This window comes from Rhagoletis pomonella, unplaced genomic scaffold (genome assembly GCF_013731165.1).
Source record: "Rhagoletis pomonella isolate Grant_MI unplaced genomic scaffold, Rhpom_1.0 Rhpom_scaffold_00002, whole genome shotgun sequence".
Lineage (NCBI taxonomy): Eukaryota > Metazoa > Arthropoda > Insecta > Diptera > Tephritidae > Rhagoletis > Rhagoletis pomonella.
In genome coordinates this window covers 110817387-110824533 of record NW_023458556.1, presented here as the reverse complement: position 1 = coordinate 110824533, position 7147 = coordinate 110817387, and the positions used below count along the sequence as shown (strand labels likewise).

Below are 7147 nucleotides of genomic sequence, written 5' to 3'. Positions count from 1 at the left end.
TTCAAATAAAGGATCAATTCTTGTTGCACGCTACACGTAAGCATTTCATTAATTTACACTTCTAAGGGGGGAGATTTATTGCCTATTTCCATTTCACCAAACTGGAAAAATTGTTTTCTGCTGTTTATAATATCGAGTGTTATGACTTTATCTTTGATTAAGCTTAACAAAACATTACAAACATCATATATGCAAACTCCTTCGAAAACATATGCATTAAATCAAATGAAAAATTTTCGGTCACATTGAAATATTTCAAGCTATCAAAAACACAAACTTCCCTTATTCCGGTTTCCTGATAATTATTTTCTAATAAGTCTTTGTAATAGCTTTCGTCATCTCTCAAAGCTTCTTGTTTTTCTGATACATCGTTTCTCATTTGGTCTTTAGTCCTAGTGCAAACACGACAGTATCTCTTAGAATTAAAAGATTGAACAAACCCCATTATGCTATTAACGGCTAAATTGTCTCCTATTACTAAACCTAATATAAAATGAACTTTTTTATTTCCATTTTTTGTTAAAATTTCAATGCCTTCTTCAAGAAGCTTTAACTCTTCTACAAAGTAGTAAAACGAGTTCTCAACACCACTGCATTTAATTGTTTTTGTTGAAATGAAAGCTCCATGGAAAATGTATTCTAGTTTTGATAACTGATGTTTTGGCATTGACGGAAAACTAAAATAGCATCCACATATCGAGTAAGTATGACTGCCAAGCGCATTGTTGATTTGGAAATCATCAAAATAAAGAATATATGGTATAACTAACTCAGATTGAATTTTATCTTTTCGTGATTTAAATATTTCGCCGCTAACAAAGTTCTGTATACTACTTTCTTTCAAGTATCTTTCTGTGTTCTGTAATGTGCTCTCCAGAAGGCATGGAATCTCAAAAATAGCTTTGAACTGAAAATTTAAAGGCATAATATATATGTCGAAAGATTTAGGAGTTAAGGTTGTGTTCCCGTGTTTTGTTGTTTCAGTAACAGATTTTTTTATGATTATAGTCTTTGGATGTTCATATAAATTAAGCTCCTTTAATATCTTAAAAAGCCTATATTCGGAACTTATTTCCTGAAATGGGTTCTTGCAAAACCCTAGCAATAATTGTAAGTCTTCATTGACATCACTGATAGCCTCTGAGCTTAATACATGCTGAATAGTAAAGGATACGGACAAAAGCAAAGAAGATACCATAGTCTGAATATCGATTACTTGTTTCCTAGGCAAATTGTTTTGAGCATACAAACTTAAAGATAAATACAGTGCCTTTTTCTTTAGATTTTTAGTTTCATTAACAATATTTTGCATTGATGAATTATCAACATCTTGAGGTTCTGTTTCCGTACTTAAATTATTACTTAAAATCGGTATCGTTATAGCTTCAGTTGGAGTTACGTTTGGTTCGTATGTGTTTTTAAATTTTGTATGAGTATTTTGTAAATGATTGCGGAACGAAGTAAATTTTGTAAATAATTGATTACAGTTATCTTGCTTGCATTGCAGTGGTAAAAGTTTCGTAGAAAGCTTATGATCTACTTTAAAATGACATATTAAGGTATCAATTTCTGCAAATTTTTTGTGGCACTCGAAGCAAATAAACATTTTAAAGCAATTAATTATATGTCATAAAAATCAAAAGAGACGTTAAATTTGCCGGCTTGCAGTCATATTCAGTATAAATTTCCAAAAAAAACTGTTGTAAAAAAACCCAAGAAGTTTCACATGCCTGAGGATATTTTAGGCAAAGAGTGTGAAAAATTTTGAAACAGATATCTAGGCATTCTAGAAACGAATCAAATTTATACAATGTTTTATCAAAATATATATAAAATCCTGTTATATCACCCTCAGCTATTCCTTCCACAATTATAAAAGGCTGTATTGTCATTCCTGCAGAATAGTACATACTTATCAACTCAGTAATTTTCCTTTCGTAATCGTTGATTGAAGTTAATCGTAAAACAAAGCTTTGTTGCGAGTCTGCTAATGTTGCTTTCTTTCTTAGCTTTCCGCAGGAACTTTGAAACCATGATGAAGGTGGAAGAACTCCATTCAGCAGCGTTGTAAGAATGTAGTCTTGCGTATCTTTAAACAAAATTTAAGAAATTAACGAAAGCCGATTGATTTTGGAGTTTTTTGTTACACTTGATCTGTATTTACCTTTGTTCGTTGAAGCTTTAGCAAGAGAAAAGAGCTGTTTGCAGAAATCGTTGTGTAGATTAGTTTCATAAAATCGTTGAATTTTTTCCGTAAACATTTCCCATTTCGAATACAAACAATCCTCCTTGTCAGGGTACATGATCTTGAAGTCAAGTTTTATCTGTAATGTGTAAATGTATAGTAAAACTGCGAGCTAAGTACGTAATTTCATTGTTACGAAGTCAGGAGCCCGCGAATCAGAATATTTGGGCCAGGCTTGGAGAAAATCAATGTTGGTCAGTTCCTTTAAGTCATTCTGTCGCAAGTTAAATGTCTTTTGCCATTTATCTCTGACTTCATTCCAATCGGCAATGCTTCTGCTGAGAGATGCTTTTAATACTCTACATATCGTAAAATCAATTTCAGGAACTTCGTAATTTTTCGTGGAAGGATTAGTCATAGTACTAGCAGGTGATGGTGTGTTTTGTTCAAGGTATATTGTCTTCCTTTTCTTACTGCGTTGATTGACGTATTTCCCGTACAGCTTTCCACTAGGGCATTTTTTACCCTTGCGCGGAATATAATAGTATTCCTTGGGGGAAAAATAAGCAGTACAATAAAATGTATATTTTAACAATTTCATAATAAATAGATTACCCGGGCACCCTTTTCGTTTGGAAAGAGATTTATTATCTGCTCTAGCAAATTCACAAAATCATTCCCTCTTAGTATAATGTCATTTGCAATAACTTCGTCAATGATAATGCTTATGAGGTCGTCCCGGTTCCCGTTAGTCAAATGTAGATTCTTTTTGTAGGATTCGAAGATTAGTTTCCCCTTGCACGTTTGTTGAAGTAAGCTCGGTAAATCCTTGTTCAAGTAATATTTACATAATTATAATGTAATTTAGTTTAAAATAAAATTAATTGAAATTACTTTACTGAGACAGTGGGGCGAAGAAGATGACTGACTTGATGGCATAAAGTTGTTTTTTTGTAACCATTCAGTTACTTTGCTTGGCATTGACATGGTTTTATCATCTATTCCGAACTATGTATGTGCAAAATAAACTATGAGACCTAAAACAGTTTGTTTTATAACATATACATACCTCTTTCTTCTTCCACATGAATAATTTCCCTCTAAACTCCACACGTAGACCCAGCGGCGGAATGGCTTCCTTTAGGTCAGCACCTCTAAGAAATTTAAGGCTTCTAAAAGTTATCTGCGAAGCTGCAGATCGCGGTCGGATATAATAATAGAGAATAAATTAAGTTGATTAAAATATTAATTTATTAAGTCGTTTCTCACCTTTTAGGAATGGCAAAACATTCTCCATTACGAATTCTTTTAGCAGCTCGACCATCTTCTCCTCATCGTCATTGTCAACAACTGGTGTGGTAGCAAAAACCACTCCTTCTAAATTTTCACACATTTCTTCTGATTCAACGTTATCGAAATTATAAATATAATCTCCAATTTGCAACGAGTTATTCATTTTGTTCACAAAATATCAAAGGAAATACACGAAATTACTTTTTCGGTCCGAACCGACAGCAAACAAGAATAACTGAACTCAGCCAACTGCTTCTTCTTGCACATGCATGAGCATGATCATACATTTAATTATGAGCATGTTTAAAATAAAAACGTTTCTATTGGATGTGAAGCTTTTCATTTTTGATTTAAGTATTGAAAGTTGTAAACTCAAGACATTTTTAAAACAAATATGTGCGTATTAAAATTCAAAATGCAGCATTTTTAAATCAAATATTAAACATTTTAAAATTTAAAATGCATTTTTATTCTAAAAATTACATTTTAAATTTAAAAATATTTTACTTTGTTTTAAAATTTTTCATTTTTAAAATGAAAATGGCCTCATTTAAAACGTGCATAAGAAAAATAAAAATTTTATTTTTGTTTTTAAAATGCCATTTTTCTCTGAGTGTACATATAATTTATTTATTCATTTTCCGGTAACACCACCTTATATGAATTCGCGCTTCTAGCATCCATAGGACCGGGTTGTAATGGAAGTAATTGTATGTTTAACAAATAAATGAAAATGTTTATAATGCAATCAATAGATCCTTACGAATTCGCCATTACCAAGGCACTAAGTAACGTACGCACTTTTGTTTGCAAAATGAATTTATTTAAGCTGAAAGAAGACAAACTCCTTTGTTCGGCATTTATTCTTACTCGCTTTCTATCTGCCAAGGCGAATTAATATATTCTTATCACGAATTCATATATTCATGTGGTAGCAAGAGTATAAAAACATAAAATTACCTTATAAATTAAAAGCATAAGTATCGCATGTATGCGTAGTCCAATTCAATTAATCAGTTCATCGATCTGAATAAAAACTAAGTGCATTTCGCGTTAATTGTAATCATGAAATGGTGTTCATTCATTCAGTTTCTACTCAAACGCATGAAATGATTTCATGAATTGGCCTGGTAGTAAATGACAGAATGAGTTACAACAAACACATTCTTTTGACATAATGCACGCCGAAAACATTGGTTCAAATCTATCCGCAATCAAGTTGGACGTTTTGCCCACAAACATTGCAATTTTGCGAGCAGTCTCATTGTAAAATCTCATTTTTACAATTTCATAGTTTCGGCTTACATTTATAAAATTAAACGAAAGCACGTACCTTCGGCTGAGTTATCCATTTTCGGTTATTTAGTGTACAAAATAAACGCAAATTAAATGAGTTTGTACAACATGGCCATTAATGTAGCGATAAGTTGTACAAGTTGCCAGAAAATCCAAAATTTTTGATCTTTCATACAACCAAGACATAAATACATTCAACAGGCGCACAAACGGTGCAATCTAGAGCAAAATAACACCAAGTTGAACCAACGGTCGCTACGTTTATGGCTATTTTTTAAGAAATATCGGGCGAAAATTTCAACTGCTCCTGTAACACTACCTTAAGTTGGCCTTGCTATCATCCTCACATATGTTCATCAGAGTATACCAACGAAGGACGAGTTAATACAAGGAGATAGCGAGAGCACAAAACTACTCTAGAAAATTACACGCCCAATGACAAACATGAACAAATGTACAACAAACACATAATTTTTAACCGACTTCCAAAAAAGGAGGAGGTTATCAGTTCGTCGGAATATTTTTCTTTTTTTTTTCTTTTTTTTTTAATGTATGTTACCGCATAACTTTGCACCGATTTCAATAATTCTTTTTGCAACGGAAAGGTAGTGTCTCAGAGGTGGTCCCATACTAATTTGGTTTAGATCCGATCATTGGATCATGAAATATATAGATATATATATATTTTTTTAAGTCGGTTTTTTTTTTTGCTAAAAATTACTTGTTGACAATCAGTACAGCTCGCAGCTTATTAGATTTGTTTTCGTTTGTACTACATGTACACAAACATATGTACATACACAAATATATGTACATACGTACAAATATATATACAACCATTCAAACATATGTACATACATGAAAACATTGCTGTCCATAAGTACATACATATGCCTATCAGTACATCAATGAAGCCCGTTTGCTTCATCATAAATATATCCATGCAAACATATGTACATATGTACGAATGGATGTAGTTACGCAAAGCACGCTTGCATCATTTATACATATACTAGCAGACCCGGCGAACTTCGTCCCGCCCAAAATTATTATATAATTTATTGAAACTTTTTGGTCCAACATTTTCACCAACAATTCACGTTTACGATTTTCATTGGTACATTCGTCTGCTAAGATTATGGTTTGGTGGTCATTTGCCGCTTTAAATAACTTAAGGAAAGTGTTATATCCGTGAAGAAGCTCTTGAAATTCTCCAGTTGTGCGGCATTTCATAGCACGGTTATTCGCAAAGCGAAATAAATTTTTTCCTCTTCACTCCCTGGCGGCAACAATGACCCGGTTCTATAGTGAATGTCCTAGAAGCTTTACAGTATAGTTGGTGGCAATTTCAAAATGGGTGCGGATCATTGTTCTGCAGAAATGCAATATACATCTTCTTATTTCAGACGAAATACCTTAAAAGTTTGAATAATAATATTGGAAAATCACATCCATTGGGCCAATCGCAACGCAGGAGCGTTCGATATACTCAATGGTGCGACAGCTCGATTTAATCTTACCTTCACGGCCCCTTTCTCACTTGGCTATTTTTAGTAATAACTTGACTTCAGCACCACTTGGCAGCACGTTTAATATTTATTTATTTATTTATTTATTCGTTTTAATCTAGAAAAGTGTAACAATTCTTACAGATTACAAATTTAAAACATTAGCCAAATCGGATCATAAATAAGATTTTTAGTAATAACTCAACTACTGCGCCAACTGTCGGATTAAATTGTGAAACTAAACCATCCAGAGACACACTCAAACACACACAAAAAATTTCGTTAAAATCCGTACAACCATTTAGGAGGATTTCACTCACAAACACACCTACAGAAGAATTATAAATACATTCAAAGATAGCTAAAGGTCGGTACGTTTGTAGGCCTCACACCCCCTTTTCAAATAGCCCAAATTTTCTCCATGAGTATGGGCTTGATTTCAACTACATACATATCGCCATACGAAGTTCCAGTACTGTAACATGAATACTTTCAGAGCTATGTAGTATAAAAACTCGATTTATATGGGAGGTGCCACGCCCCCCTTTCCAACAGCTGCCCTTTTTCTTCATGAGTATGCGATTGATTTCGTATATCTCCATACCAAGTTCCAGAACTCTACCATGAACATTTCCAAAGATATGCAGTATGAAAAATTCGGTTTGTATGGAAGATGCCACGCCCCCTTTTCTAATAGTTCCAATTTTTCTCCAAGAGTATGCGATTGATTTCGTATATCTCCATACCAAGTTCCAGAACTCTACCATGAATATTTCCAGAGATACGTAGAATGAAAAATTTGGTTTGTATGGGAGATGCCACTTCTTCTTCTTCTTATTTGGCGCTGTAACCGCCTAAGCGATTT

At 33.2% G+C, this 7147-nt stretch overlaps 1 long non-coding RNA gene across 1 annotated transcript; it reads right to left on the bottom strand.

Moving 5' to 3' along the window:
• Nucleotides 1-1856: 1856 nt before the first annotated feature.
• On the bottom strand, nt 1857-2995 carry LOC118734327. Its single transcript, XR_004992380.1, has 3 exons — nt 2801-2995; nt 2165-2735; nt 1857-2089 (listed from the first exon to the last, which is right to left on the bottom strand). It is a non-coding gene; the product is annotated as an uncharacterized LOC118734327 (long non-coding RNA).
• Nucleotides 2996-7147: the final 4152 nt, after the last annotated feature.